Source organism: Pelodiscus sinensis, chromosome 14 (genome assembly GCF_052426305.1).
Source record: "Pelodiscus sinensis isolate ZL-2025 chromosome 14, ASM5242630v1, whole genome shotgun sequence".
NCBI classification, from domain to species: domain Eukaryota; kingdom Metazoa; phylum Chordata; order Testudines; family Trionychidae; genus Pelodiscus; species Pelodiscus sinensis.
The window spans coordinates 23,803,903-23,820,346 of NC_143065.1; positions in this window are offsets into that span (position 1 = coordinate 23,803,903).

A 16,444-nucleotide genomic window follows, 5' to 3' on the forward strand; every position below is an offset into this window, starting at 1 on the left:
ATAGCCAGGCACTTAACCCTTATTTTTATTCCTCTCTACATCAGCAGTTTATCCACAGTCCAAGTGCCTGTAGTCTGCAGTTTGCTTTTCCTGCTTCACAAGGCACCGGCAAGTCCCTATTTTACTGTATTCCTGGATCAGGCTCTCAGCCATGTTGCCTGCTGTTCTATTTGCTCTGTACATAACATGCATAATATGAAGGAACTACAGTGTCACAGGTTGTCCTAGTTCAGTTAATTTATGCCCAGGCCAAGTAGGCACTCACACAGACACAATCGGTCTGTAAGAACCTTGCTTTACCAATCAAAATAATTCTGTTCCACAGCTCCTGATAGGTAAAATATGACACCTTTGACAACTTTAATGGAACAGTCCAACATAACCTCCCACAACACAGGGAGGTCCAAACAACCCTTTTTATTAACTATACCCAGCACACAAGGCTTAGCTATATATACACCCTGGGTTCTGTGACTTCTGGCACACAAAAGACAGTCAGAGCCACTAAAAGGCTCACAGACTAGTTAAAGGGATACAATTCAGCTGTTATACACTGCAGCAATGAAGGACTTTCCAACCTAAAGAGAACAGCAAATCAACTTCCAATTTTTCTATTCCGCAGCATCTGTATTGTAGCCTGGTGAGTCAGACTGTAAGATATGGAAAATATCATTCGAAAGTGCACATGCATCCTCACCATTGCATCTGCAAGGTGCTAATGCTAGGTCTATACTGTACACCTTACAATGGTGCAGCAATGATGCTACAGTTGCGCCATTGTAAGGCACACGTTGTAGCCCTTTACTGCCAGGAGAGAATTCTCCTGACAAAATAAATGAGGGTCAATAGCTTCGTCAGTGGGTGAGTGTCTGCCAACTGAGTGCTGTCCCCACCAGTGCTTTTTGGCATTAAAATTTTGTCATTCAGCAGTGTGTGTTTTTCACATCCCTAAAATTTTAAAAGATGGAAGTACAGTCTAGATATAGCCATAGTGGCTGCATCATGATGCTGCTGAATCAGCAGACCATCTGATCCAGCAAAGCATGCTGTCTAAAGTCTTGAGGAGGAAACTTGCTGACTGAAAGTCTTGGATTTTAGAGCAATGGGGCAAAAACAAAATCAGTAGATGACAAGAGACCAAAAAAAAAAATCAACCAATGTTACAACCCAGCTCTGGCGGGAATAGCTACACTGCACGGCATTTTCAAAATAAACTATTCCAGTATAGTTATTCCAAAATAGCTTATTTTGAAATAGCACATCTACACTGCAGGGAAGCCTCAAAATTAGTCCAAGGCAGGCTTCCCTAATGAAGATGTGCTATCTTGATTTAGAGCCCAAGGAGGAACTGGGGAGGAATAACTTAGAATGGCCCTGGTGAGGGACTATTTCAAAATAGCAGCAGTGGAGCATCTACACACGCCTTAGTTTGAAATAGTTATTTCAGAATAGACATTATTCCTTGTAGAATGAGGTGTACAGAATTCAAAATAAGCTGTCTGTTATGTCAAACTAACGGAATGGCTGTGTAGATGCTCTCATTGTTATTTCGAAATAATGCCAGTTATCTTGAAATAACAGTGCAGTGCAGACACACCCAAACTGACTTCTGCTGATTTCTACCATCTCAGAGACCTCTATGAGTGTCTTCTGGCTACTGCATAGCTTTTTTATTATTTTTTTTAAACAGAATTTTGTGTACTCTCACCAGAAAGGTTAGTTGGGTCAGCTCTTCCTCAGCCCTGTATAAAGTTGTGAAGGCTAAGACAGAAATTAACTCCACCATTGCTGCAAAGCCAGCAAGTTTTAAAAACAGCACAAATGTGGTAAGAATTAGTTTTGTTTTGGACCTTAGTGCTCTAGAATCCAGGACTAAAACTTTGAGGAGGAAACTTGCTGACTGAAAGACTGCTCACTTTCATACTGCCAGATATTACATTTGATCTATCTTACCACCAAAAGGAAAAAGTAATTGTATTCTTGGCTTCTTTTCCATGGAACTATGGGAAAAGACTCCCACAATTAGCAGATACACCAGAAGTAATGCATACTAATCTCAAAGCAGCAATATACAGAAAATATGTTGTCCACTCTGGATGTACTGCAAGTGTTGATTTGTTAGATTTGATCACAGTTCCATGTGGAAGGGTATGTTTCTGTGGATTATGGAGTTGTCAAGAGTGACTTTAAGAACTGCCAGGGGTATTATTTCAATTGCTGGAGGAGATGGGCTGATATAGAACAATATCAATGCTGGTAGCAGAGGAGACATTATAATCTTATCAGCACCACTAACAAACGGGTATGCACTTTACTGCTCTTCACTGTCAAAAACAGTATCATCCAAGTACACGTGAATGCTCGTGGTAGCATGGAGCAAGATGACATTCACAGAACATCAAATGGGGTGCAGTATCGTCATTGCAAGTTTGAAGATATTTTATAGCAAGTGGCTTTAAATAGCTGCAGGATAAAGGAATACCTGCTTTAAATACCTGGAGAGTAAAGGAGTTCCTACATCAATGGCTATTAGTCTCCCTACCTCTGCCAGAGTCCTGGAATGAGCGACAGAATAATGGATCACTTGATGTTCCATTACCTGTTCTGTTAATTCCCTCTGGGGCCCCTGGCATTGGCTACTGTCAGAAGACAGAATACTAGATGGACCTTTGGCCTGACCCAGTGTAGCCGTTCTAATGTTCTCATTAAACATTAGCCTGCAGATCCACCAACTTAAGGCTGCATCTGCTCAGCTAAGTCAATATTTTAGGTGTCATAGCTGAGGTGACTGGTGACTAGAGTTTTTGCTCTCCCAACTTGTGGCACAGCCATCCTCTAATGGCCAGACCCAAGAGGGGCAAAAGGCTCTTTTGCATTTCATAAGCCAAATGCAGGGTAATAATGAGGCCAAAATCCCAGATCCAAACACCCCGTGGGACCCGCTTAGGAACACAATGGTATTTAAGTTTTGCATTTTGGGCCCATCTTACCACCGTAAATATACTCTGAGTGATCAAGAAATGGCATTTGTCACCATTTGTGACTCTTCATGTTATTACTAGGAGGGTAAGCAAGACTTCTGAATCCTCACTATTTAGAAAGGTGATTGACTATAACAGTGTCATAAATGTGTCATCCGTTCAAGCAAAGGAATAGAGGAATATTACAAGTCCTTCATTCTAGGGGAGTGTTACAAGTCCTTTGCTGAGACTGTGTACATTCTAGCTGAGAAACCAGTCGTTATAGGAACTCAGCTACCAACCCAGGAACTCCTTGATATGATTCCTGGGATCATATCAAGGTATGGCAAACATGGGAGGGGGGGGTGTCTCATTTCCATATGTGAAGGGCAAATCTGGAGAAGCAGTGTGACAACACTACCAGGACAAGCAGTAGTTGCTGGAAGAAAGCAAGGCAGCATCTATAAAGCAGCTACACCTACATCATCAGGAGCCATTATGGTGGTGGAAGTGACCTTCTCGACTTTCATTACCACCAACTGAAACACAGACAGCTAGACCCTCCGCACACCAATTCAGCTGCTTGACACACTGGAAAGTTGGCCTAACTGAATCAGAAGGGCATCTGGAAGCAGACTATAGGTGGTGTCAGTGCAGCAAGGCACATGACATCTTCTCCAGTCTCCTCCCCACCAGAGGGGACATGCTGAGGATGGCCCTTTGTGGCTGGAGTTCACTCTGCTCCAGCAATCCCCAGCCAATTTAACAGTCCTAGGGGGAACCTTTCCAGCTGATATAATTAAGAAATAAGAACAGGCTTTTGGCTGCTGTAAGTTACACCCGAGCCTAAAATGGCTCTGAGTTAGCCCAAGTGTCCAAGGCACATTTGTTATATTTTGGCTGCCTGCAACACCTTATTGTTGCATGCTGCAGTAGGGCGTAAGGGTGGTTACTTCTCCTACCTTTGCTGGAGGAAGAACAGGATCTTATGTGAGAAAACACTTGCAAAAGAACAATAAGCTCCATGGACCCTCCCTCCATACAGGGCAGAGACCTATTTTTAATGGTAGAGAGATCTGGGCTTATTAACTATTTATTAGCTGCAAAGCAGGAATGGATAACACATTTACAACTTTTAAAATTACTATTACCTGTTCCCACCTTTTATTCTTTGGGGGCACAGCTGCTATCTTTTTATGCATGTACAGTGTCCAGTGAGACACTACTGCAATACAAATAAGTTTTAAGAATGACAGCAGTGTTTCTCCTCCTTTTATAAAGCAAAAGCTCACCTGCACTAAGCAAATTAAGAGGGGTCCTATGGAATTCAGAATGACTTGTAAAAAATCAGAGTTTTGATTCATGGAATTTTTGACCTTTCTAGGATGCAACAATAAAATAATTCTTACTAACAGGAATAAAAAGATTACAGGTTTCCCAGTGCTCATTCACTGAAAACTGTGCCTGTGCAGCAAGTTTCCAGTACTGCAGTAAACCCAGTTCTCAGTTCTCTAAGCCTCTGATCTCTAGCTTCTCACAGATCTTAAATCTTGGAAGTCTGAGCAGAGAGAACAAAATGTAACTAACTAGCATGGAAAACAGACTTGAAAACAAAAGGGGAAAGCTATGTTTAGACTGAACATGCAGGAGCACAGCTAATACAGAACAGGTGTTTCAGTTCACTTAAGTCTCACCAAAACACAGCAAAAACCTTAGGAAAGGGTTGCACGGCCTCTCCTCTAATATTTCCTTCCCTAATCAATTCAGAAGAGTGAAATCTGGTCATTTGGCTTAGATAGAGCAGGAAGATGCTGCCACCTACAGGTACAAAGATCATGAAGCAAAATGCAGGACAATGTAGCACTTTAAAGACTCACAAGATGGTTTATTAGATGATGAGCTTTCGTGGGCCAGACCCACTTCCTCAGATCAAATAGTGGAAGAAAATAGTCACAACCATATATACCAAAGGATACAATTTAAAAAAATGAACACATATGAAAAGGACAAATCACATTTCAGAACAGGAGGGGGATTCGGGGGGGAGGAGGGGGGGAGGAAGGAAGGTAAGTGTCTGTGAATTGATGATATTAGAGGTGGGAAGAGTGGGATGTCTGTGAGCTAATGGTATTAGAGGTGATAATTGGGGAAGCTATCTTGGTAATGGGTAAGATAGTTTGAGTATCTTACCCATTACCAAGATAGCTTCCCCAATTATCACCTCTAATACCATTAGCTCACAGAAATCCCACTCTCCCCACCTCTAATATCATCAATTCACAGACACTTACCTTCCTTCCTCCCCCCCCCCATCCCACTCCTGTTCTGAAATGTGATTTGTCCTTTTCATATGTGTTCATTTTTTTTAATTGTATCCTTTGGTATATATGGTTGTGACAATTTTCTTCCACTATTTGAGCTGAGGAAGTGGGTCTGGCCCACGAAAGCTCATCATCTAATAAACCATCTTGTTAGTCTTTAAAGTGCTACATTGTCCTGCATTTTGCTTCAGCTACCCCAGACTAACACGGCTACATTTCTATCATTAAAGATCATGAAGACACTAAATCATAACTTCTGGGTCCCCATTATCAAATGCAAAAACTTAATTGGGAAAAAACTCTCCACTACATTAGATCCTGAAAGTTATGAGCTGACCAGCAGCCACACACACCTGAACTACCTGAAGGGGGGGTTCCAAAGAGAATGGAGTGAGGCTGTTCTCAGTGGTGACAGAAGGCAGAACGAGAGCAACTGTCTCGAGCTGAAGAGGAGGAGGAGCAGATTGCATATTAGGAAAAGCTATTTCACTAGGAGGGTGATGAAGCAATGAAATGGGTTACCGAGGAAGGTGGTGGAATCTCCATCTCTAGGGGTCTTTAAGTCCTGGCTTGACAAAACCCTGGTTGGTATGATTAAGTTATGATTGGCCCTGCTTTTAGCAGGGGGTTGGGCTCAATTACATCCTGAAGTCTCCTCCAACACAATGATTCTATGATCTGGAACCAGAAGTATACAATCAGGCAGTAGCAGAGACCCAAACAAGCAAATACAGTATAGTGCTGTAGTAAATGCAAACTGCTTAAAAAAAGGGAAAAGGTTTTTTTTAAAGTTTTGACATGGTAAGGCAACTGTTTTTGTCCTTGGTTCCAGTTAAGGTGGTTAAAAGCTGTATTAAGTCAATGTTTGATTGTTAACTTTTGAAAGAACCACCAAAATGTTGATTATGGGTACGAATGTGATTGGGCAATAGTTAACCGTTACCTGGGAGCAGCCCCCTGCCTGGCACTAGTGGAGGGCTGTTCCAGCCCCATGGGGCTGCTGGCTGCCAGCCCATGTGAGCTGAGGGCTGGCATCCCAGCACAAGGCTGGAAGCAGGTGACCTGGACCAGCTTGGCCACTCCACACCACCCCTGTTTAATCAGTTAACTGGTTAAACTTAACATTATTACATACCTAGTTAGGAATTATGAACATTTCGAATTACAAACAACCTCACCACCTGAGATGTTCGTAACTGTGAGGTTCTACTGTATCTGTGTAATATTAGATCAAGGTAGTTTTTAAATGTGTGATCACTGACCACAGTCCTGATAAATGTACACCCAGACTACAAGCACATGCTGTTCAAAAAACCTGGCCCTTCACTTGCTTGCTGCTTTTCCTCATTAGCTTACTTTGGGTTTTTAAAGGGGAGGGGGAAATAAACAATGCAACTATTTTACTGTATGATTGTATAAATATTCATTTGGGTAAGCCAGCCTGTGACAGCACTTTGAAGTTATGAATGATATAGCCAAACTCCCCTCTCCAGGGACTTCAAGGATCAGATTTTTAAAAATGGACTATGGACTGAACTCTCTCAATTTTGTTTTTGAAAAAATAAAAATAAAAAACCTAAGTGACAAAGCTTTAGAAAACCAAAACAACCATCTGTCAACTGAAATAAACCTAAAACCCCCCCGACATGCAATGAATAGTTAGGTCACGAGTAGGTGAAAACTGACCAATGTGGCCAGACTACTCTGCAAACTATAACTGGGCCAACTCGTGGCTTGGTGAGACCTCATCTTGTGCTTTGCAACGTAAGTTTTCATTTTAAGAGACAATTTACCATTAGTATTTAAGGTAGTGAAGAGAGCCTTGTGGAGGTCAAGCTGTTGTAAAAGAGAGGCACCGCATACCATAAGTCTACAAGACAGCTTAAAAGAAACAGGAGTGAACAGCTCTCCTCAGGGAGGTGAAGATTCTAAAGCCTAATAAAGAACATGTGAACTCTCGGATTACAATCTGCTTCACTGTCTATCAAAGCAACAATGGAAGTTCCAGCATAAAAAGCTCAGAATAGGGTTAGGTGACATTGTGGTTTGTTCTCACTGGTAAGGAATTAGGTGTTTGAGTGATCTCAGGGAGATTCACCCTCAGACACCTCCAATGTTTTCAGTAGAAAAATCATCTCTGTGTGACATATTTTTCGCCTGATTTTCCATTGCCCTGATTGTTATTTAGCCAATTAGATCTGTGCAAAGTGAGCACAAGATGGGTGTACAAAACTAGAATGGCAGGGGCCTTACACTAATGTAATGATTGCACAAGGTGAAAGACGGGTGAGAAACAGGCTCTTCCTTCATAAACATTAACCATGGTTCACTTCTATCAGTGGAAGCCAGTCAGAGGGCCCACAGAGGCAGAAAGTCTGTCCCAGGGCAACAGCAGTCATGGCACAAATCTTCAGCAACACCACTCTTCCGAGGAACATGGGAAGTCTCCATGGAGGCCAGGAGAGAGGATCTGACCAAAACAGATGCTGATGCTGTCCATCCCCTGAGCATCCGTGTCTGGAGAACTCATATGAGCCCTGCTCCCTTCTGCTGGATTTCTGAGGTGAATCTCCTTCTTCAGTGCAGCTGCCCACAGAGTTGCAAGGGAACATGCAAACTGCACTCTACGACATTCACAATCACTAGATGTGATTTCATGTCTTCACTACACTGTACTAATATTCTGTATTATCACTGCCGTTATCAAGAACAATACTAAGCACTGATCTAGTTTTGTTCCATTGGTGGGATATTGTTGCTTGTCAAAAAAACATATGCACTGGAGGGAAAAGAGATGTGCTGTGACACCTTCTCCTCTCATTTGAATTGGTGGGAACCCACTGGCTTCAGCACATTTACTCCCAGTATAAAGGGAAAGAAGAATCTGGCTCATGTACAGAAATATGGCACAGTACATACAAATTCAGAATAATTTACAGTCTTAAAAACAAAGTGGTAATTTCATCAAACTCACTTAACCTGTGTTGGGAGAGACAGCAGAAGCTTGTGCATCAACAACAGTAAGAACAGGTGCTAGACAGTGACAGGCAAATTCCCACTTGGATGCCATTCCCCTCATCTTGTCTAGCTGAACAGAGCTGAAAAGCGATTCTGAAAAATGAGCAAGATGTGAAACTTTTAGTCTAGAGGATTTCAGATTATGGAAACAAGCAGAAAATATATAGGCCCAGATACTGCAAGGAGCTTTACATGGGCTGCGCCTATAACAGGAGGAGGCTTCTTGCAGGACTGAGACCACAAAAACCAGAGAAAAAGAGCAAGAATCCAGTCACTCTCCTCTATAACATTCTGCACTACAACTGCTTCACAACTGCCCATGGAGACATTCCACATTTAAAGTTACAGCACTGAGATGACAGACTGAATTCCTCCTTGTATTCATCCCCACATATACCACAGATCATATATGGAATCAACATCGGCTTTTCCTACTGGCTCAGTCCAATGATTTACTTCAGCTACCTTCATTGCCAATGCCTAATACTTCTGAGGAAAGCAGACACCTTTACCCCATAAGGCACCCACCACAGCCAGCTGAGAAAACAGTTCCTTTTGGATCCCAGCCAGCACTCAGTTTACACTCTAGAGGTCATTGTTTGACTTCCCTTAACTCTCATACCTACCAACGCCCTTAACAGTATGATTATCAAGCCTTTTTATTCTAACCTCAGTAATTGTTCATATTTAAATATCATAGCTCCAAGGCATCAGTATATGGTTATGTCAATACACTGGCTCTTAAGAATGGTAGCGTGACTTGCATGCATTAGAGTGGTAACTGAGGGGCACAAGATGTTAGAGAGACAAGGTGGGTGTGACGGGTCGCGCCGCCCCCACACCCCACCCGGCGGCCCGCCCCGCACTCAGCCCGCGATAGCGCTGGCTCTCCTGGGCGCCACCCAGGGAGTGCGGCAATCCTGCAGGGCCTGCTCCGCTGCCGCGGCCTGGATAACGGGCAGCGCAGCAGGGGCGGGGCGACGCCAAGACGTCTACGTGAGGCGGGGGCGGAGCCTGACAACGCGGCGTCTGACGTCATCAGACCCGGACGCACAGCGGGGGAGGAGCCTGGTGACGTGGCGTCATACGTCACCAGGACCGGACGCCGGCGGGGGGATTTAAAAAGGGCGAACGGAGGAAGGAAGGGGGGGAGCGAACGGAGGAAGGAGGGAGACGGAGAGCGAACGGAGGAAGGAGGGAGACAGAGAGAGAACGACGGAGGAAGGAGGCACGGAACACAGAAGGAGAGGCACACCGCACAGGAAGGAGGGAAGTGGGGTAGCACAAGGGGTGAGGGGGACTACATAGAAGGAGGGGGAGCAGAGACAGCGGGGAGCCGGACAGACTCGCTCGTTACACGTGGTGGAGAATGTGGGCAGCTAAACTCTAACTAAAGTCACAAACCCTAACAGCAACCCCAACAACAACTCACAGAAAAAAAAAAAAAAAAAAAAAACCCACGGGTGGAAGAGGTGAAGGTACCAGGACGAGCAGCCCAGCAAAGCTGTGACTGGGCACAACGCGGAGCCATGGACGCTGCCGACGTGTTCAAATGGCTGACGGACAACCAACATCAGCAGCAGCAGCAGCAGACGGCCCACCTTCAGCAGCTGGCCACACAGCATCGGGAGCAGCAGGCCCAACTACTGCGTGATGTGACTGAGCAGTTCCGGGCGCAACAGGACCACTGGGTGAGACAGTGGGAAAATGCGGGCCGGGGGCCAGCCCCAGCGGTCGGGGGGGAAGGGGCGGAAGGTGGGGCCCTAGCTCAGCTCCCCATAAGACTGACTAAAATGGGCCCTGCCGACGACCCTGAGGCCTTCTTGGTCACTTTTGAGAGGGTAGCCACAGCCGCCCGGTGGCCAGAGCAACATTGGGCTACGCTGCTAGCTCCGTACCTCACGGGCCCAGCTCAGCTGGCCTATCGGAGTCTAGACCCGCGAGACGCCCTACATTATTATAAAGTAAAAGAGGCAATCCTGGACCAGCTAGGGGTCACCCCAGAGACTTATAGACAGCGGTTCCGGCAGGAAAAATACGCCCCGGGGGCCCGCCCGCGAGCCGTGGCGCAGCGGCTAAGAGAGGCAGGTTGGCGTTGGCTGGAGCCCGAGCAGCGATCAGGACCCCAGGTAGCGGAGCAGGTGGTTTTGGAGCAGTTCCTACACATCCTTCCGGGGGAAGGCCAGCGGTGGGTGAAAAGGCACCACCCTACGTCTTTAGCCGACACGGTGACCCTTATGGAGGATTATATGTCAGCCGAGGGAGGCAGGGAAGGAGTCGGATCGCGGGGGGAACACTCCAGTGGGGCATCGAGAGAGACCAGACCCCCACTCCGGCAAGGGGAGGCAAGGGGCCCGGCTGCCCCCCTCAGCCCCGGCCGCGGTGGGGGCAGACGCCTAGCACCGGTGTGGAGCCGACCCGCGAGGGAAGAGCCAACATCCCGCCCTGCCGCCCTGGAGGATCGGAAGACCAATCCCCCCCCGGCACGGGGCCCCGGGGGAGCATGCTACCAATGCGGCCAAGAAGGACATTTCAAACGGGACTGCCCGCTGATGGACTGCTCCTGTACGCAGGTAATGGCGGGGCAGAACAGGTCGGGGCCCCAGGCCGCGGGAAAGATACTGCGTCAGGTGGAAGTTGAGGGCCAGATAGTCACCGCCCTCGTGGACTCGGGTTGCGGCCAGACTCTGGTCCGAGCTGACCTGGTTTCCCCCAGGGGGCCCCGGGGACCCCCCGTGTTCGTCCAATGCGTACACGGGTGAGTCGAGCCATACCCCACTGCCTGGGTGCACTTAAAGGATGGGGGTTCGGAAGGGACGGCCCACGTCGCCCTTGTACCGGGACTAATATACCCCGTGCTCCTCGGGAGAGACTGGAGCGGGTTCAGGCAGGCCCTCCGGGAGTGGCAGGGGGACCAAGCCGCCTTGGCCACAGAGGACGCAGAGGCCCCAATGAGGGGGACGGGAGCCAGGGCCGGGGAGGGCCCGACTGGCACGGAGGGGGAGTGGTCCCCTGACTTCGTCCGGGAACAGAGGGAGGACCCCCTCCTGCAGCAAGCGTGGGGCAGTGCGGCCACAGGGGCGGAAGGAGAAAGGACCTACCCACGCTTTGAGATCCAGGACGACCGACTATATAGGATCACTGAGGGACGGGAGGACGGGGAGGTGGTCACGCAGCTGGTCGTACCAAAGCTACATCACAAGCGGCTGCTGGACCTGGCTCACAGCAACCCCTGGGGCGGGCACCTGGGGTATGAGAAAACAGTGCAGCGGCTCTTGCAGCGGTTCTACTGGCCTGGCATATACCGGGCGGCTAAAGACTTTTGTGAATCTTGCCCGGAATGCCAGAAGATGGGACCAGGAAGGGTGGCCAAGGCCCCGCTAGTGGCGATGCCGGTAATAGATGTCCCATTCCAGAGGATCGCTATGGACCTGGTGGGACCATTGGAGCGGACAAAGAACCGGTACCAGTATATCCTCATGGTAGTAGACTACGCGACCCGATACCCCGAGGCAGTACCACTCCGGAACGCAACCGCCCCCACGCTCGCGAATGAACTGATTAAAATCTTTTCACGAGTAGGCATACCCGGAGAAATCCTCACTGACCAAGGGACGAATTTCACCTCGGCGCTTATGAAGGAACTGTGCCGCCTGCTGAGGGTAAAAACCTTGAGGACGTCGGTCTACCATCCGCAAACCGACGGGCTCGTGGAGCGATTTAATCGAACACTCAAAGGGATGCTCCGGAAATTCGTGGAAGAGGAGCCTAAAGAATGGGACCGGGCCCTGCCGGCCCTCCTGTTTGCAGTAAGGGAAGTACCCCAAGCCTCCACGGGGTTCTCCCCGTTCGAGCTCCTGTATGGTAGGCAGCCCAGAGGGATCCTAGATATAGTGAGAGAGGCTTGGGAGGCGCAGGAGACCCGAGTGCAAGGAACAGTACAGTATATCCTGAGGCTCAGGGAAAGGCTACGTCGGGTGGATGAGTTCGCCAAGCGTAATCTGGAGGAGGCCCAGGGGAAGCAGGCCCGCCACTATAACCAGGGTGCCCGGCTGCGCACCTTCCAGCCCGGGGATAGGGTCCTCCTCCTGTTGCCCGAGCAGTCCTCCAAACTGCTAGCTAGTTGGCAGGGCCCCTTCGAGGTGGTCAGGAGGGTCGGGGACGTGAACTATGAGATCAGGATGCCCGGGAAGCGGAAGGCAACCAATATTTATCATGTCAACCTGCTTAAAGCATGGCGGTCCCGGGAAGCCCTGGCGGGGTGGGTCTTAGAATCAAGGGGAGAAGGAGTAGCCGCCCGGTCCCGCCTGAACCCGGACCTCACACCAGGGGAGAGCAGGGGGCTACAGGAAACCTTGGAGAGGTTCTCACAGGTCCTGACGGAGACACCAGGACGGACCAACTTGATTCATCACCCGATCGTGACCGCGCCCGGCCGCCCCGTGAGAGAGCCGGTCAGGCCGCTGCCCAGGAAACTGTGGGGGACGGTACGCGACGAGGTGGACAAAATGCTGCGGTGGGGTGTGATCGAAGAATCCCGCAGCGCGTGGAGAAGTCCCATCGTACTGGTCCCTAAGAAGGATGGCACCACCCGGTTCTGCATCGATTTCAGGAAGGTCAACGCCGTGTCTGTGTTCGATGCCTACCCAATGCCGAGGATAGACGAATTGCTGGAGCGACTGGGGAATGCCCAATACCTATCCACTATCGACCTGTCAAAAGGGTATTGGCAAATCCCGCTGACGGAGGAGGCCCGCGAGAAGACCGCATTCTCCACGCCGTTCGGCCTGTATCGATTCAAGCGGATGCCCTTCGGCCTCCATGGCGCCGCTGCCACATTTCAGAGGCTAATGGACCTGGTGCTCCGGCCCCATGGGGCGTACGCGGCAGCTTATATCGACGATATAATCATCTTTAGCGCTACATGGGCCGAACACCTACAGCAAATAGAGGCAGTATTATCCTCCCTTCAAGAAGCTGGGCTCACCGCTAACCCCGTGAAGTGTCAGTTTGGCCAACGGGAGGTGTCGTACTTGGGGTACACGGTGGGGGGAGGGCAGATACGGCCCCAGATCGGGAAAATGGAGGCGCTGCGAAACTATCCCCCCCCGAGCACGAAGCGCCAGGTCCGACAGTTTTTGGGGCTCGCCAGTTATTATAGGCGTTTCGTGCCCGATTTTGCGACCATTGCGGCCCCGCTGACGGATCTAACTAGGAACGCGGCTCCTAAGAAGGTGCAGTGGGACCCCGAGTGTGCCCAGGCCTTTGAGACCCTAAAACAACGGCTGACCCAAGCCCCCGTGCTGGCACAGCCCGACTTTTCTCGCCCATTTATTTTGCAAACGGACGCCTCCGAGCGCGGGCTCGGTGCGGTATTGTCCCAGGGCGAGGGAGAGGAAGAACACCCTATAGTATACGTGAGCCGCAAACTGCTCCCGCGGGAGCGGCAGTATTCAACAATAGAAAAGGAGGCCTTGGCGGTCAAGTGGGCCGTTGACATGTTACGATATTATCTCTTAGGCAGTACGTTCACGGTGGTGACCGACCACGCACCTCTCCGGTGGCTCCAGGCTATGAAGGACGCCAACCCCCGCATCCAGAGGTGGTACCTGGCGCTGCAGCCCTACCGGTTTAAAGTGAGCCACCGGGCAGGGAGAGACCATGGGAATGCGGACTTTTTTTCCAGAATACCCGAAGAGGCCGCAGAGACACAAGGAGAGGAACAGGCGAACCTGGAGGGGGAGGTGTGTGACGGGTCGCACCGCCCCCACACCCCACCCGGCGGCCCGCCCCGCACTCAGCCCGCGATAGCGCTGGCTCTCCTGGGCGCCACCCAGGGAGTGCGGCAATCCTTCAGGGCCTGCTCCGCTGCCGCGGCCTGGATAACGGGCAGCGCAGCAGGGGCGGGGCGACGCCAAGACGTCTACGTGAGGCGGGGGCGGAGCCTGACAACGCGGCGTCTGACGTCATCAGACCCAGACGCACGGCGGGAGAGGAGCCTGGTGACGTGGCGTCATACGTCACCAGGACCGGACGCCGGCGGGGGGATTTAAAACGGGCGAACGGAGGAAGGAAGGGGGGGAGCGAACGGAGGAAGGAGGGAGACGGAGAGCGAACGGAGGAAGGAGGGAGACAGAGAGAGAACGACGGAGGAAGGAGGCACGGAACACAGAAGGAGAGGCACACCGCACAGGAAGGAGGGAAGTGGGGTAGCACAAGGGGTGAGGGGGACTACATAGAAGGAGGGGGAGCAGAGACAGCGGGGAGCCGGACAGACTCGCTCGTTACAGTGGGTGAGGTAATATCTTTTATTGGACCCATTTCTGTTAGTGAGAGACACAAGCTTTTGAACCACACAGAATCTTCTTCAGGTCTGGGAAAGGTCAGCATCACAGCAAAATGCAATGCAGAGCAGTTTATCATAAACAGTTTGTGCATATTGTAAGAGACCATTCAAGACAGAGTGGAGCATTAACACATCATAGGACAAAAAGATGGGATTCATGTGGTACTAAGTCATGAATCCAGAAACTCTGTTCAGCCCAAGATTTTTAGGGTGTGTTTACACAGCAAAATTATTTCAGAATAACAGCCGCTATTCCAAAATAACTATGTGAATGTCTACACAGCAATTCTGCTATTTCAAAATAAGGGACGACTTATTCCGACTTTTGTAAACCTCATTCTACAAAGAATAATGCCTATTCCAAAATAGCTATTTCAAAATAAGGTCTGTGTAGACACTCCACTTCTGCTATTTTGAAAAAGCCCATCACCAGAGCCATTCTAAGGTATTTCTCCCCAGTGCCTCCTAGGGTTCTAAACCAAGATAGCATGTCTACATTAGGGAAGTCTGCCTTGGGCTAATTTTGAGGGTTTCCTGCAGTGAGATGTGCTATTTCGAAATAAGCTATTTTGGAATAACTATTCCGAAATAGCTTATTCCAAAATAACTGCAGTGTAGATGTAGCCTTAGTGTCTAGCAGAGTAATTAATTTAAGGTCCTAGGCTCATCTTTTGAAAGATTTGTGCAAGTTTCCTTTGATGAAGAGTGTCAAAGGAGTTCACAAATAGGTAATAGGGTGTTTTTTGCTATTTTTCTGTGTAAGTGCAACTTAGAGAACGTAGCATAGAGATTGTCCGCTCTCACCCACATATTTGTCATTGGGGCATTTAGTGCACTGGATGAGCTGCACCACGTTGTGATAAGCATGTGTATGATCCTTGGATCTCAGAAGATGTGTTCTCAGGGGTGTTGATCATTGTACCAGATAAGTCTGCAGGTTTTGCATCTGTTGTCCTGGAAAGGTTTGATCCTCCTTTGATTTGGTGTGCCCTGGCCTGTAGGAAACTTACAACCAATGAACAGCTTGGGGGAAAGAGGTGTCTGAATGCCAGAAGTGGAGGTTCAGGGAAGATTTTTCAAGATGGGGTCCCCCCATCCTGTATGGATTATAGTTGTTTGTTACCTCGTGTGGATATTATGTGGATTCCAGTGTGGAACAGTATGTGACCGTGCAGTCAGAGGAGGGGGCTATTTCTATATTGAAGCAGCTTCTCTCAGGGCATTTGGATGGCCCATTCCATGATGTGATCTACTTAATCTGGTGGAGATTTATTTTGGGAAAGTGGTTTTAAGTGTTTAAGATGTAGATCCTGGACTTTCTCCTTGGGAGCATATTCCACAGAACATATTCTGAGGGTCTGTCTGTAGGGAACAGATTTCTTGGTGTGTTTGTGATGGTTCCTGGATCTGGGAAGGCAGGTGTGATGGTCCATTGAGTCTTTTGCAGGGTTCCACATGTGGTGCATGAAGCGGATTGTGGTGCCCAGGAAGTCAAGCTCCTCCTGGGGCTCTTGTACATTTCAGAAGCAGGGAGCACAGGGACAGTAGGGGACTGCTTGAGTCCCGCAGCACTTTTGCCTTTGAAATGTAGCAAGAGCTGGCAGGCACCCTTATCAACTTATTGAATAGTCAATGAAAATTACATCGACTATTTGATAAGTTGATTAATCTAAATGTAACATCCTTAGTGTGTTATATCAATGTTGTTAAGTATTATTAAGATTTGACTGGGAAGCAATGATATGATAATGTGAACTGTGCCAATAAATGTTTCAGCTTCCCAGATGGGAACACTAAAG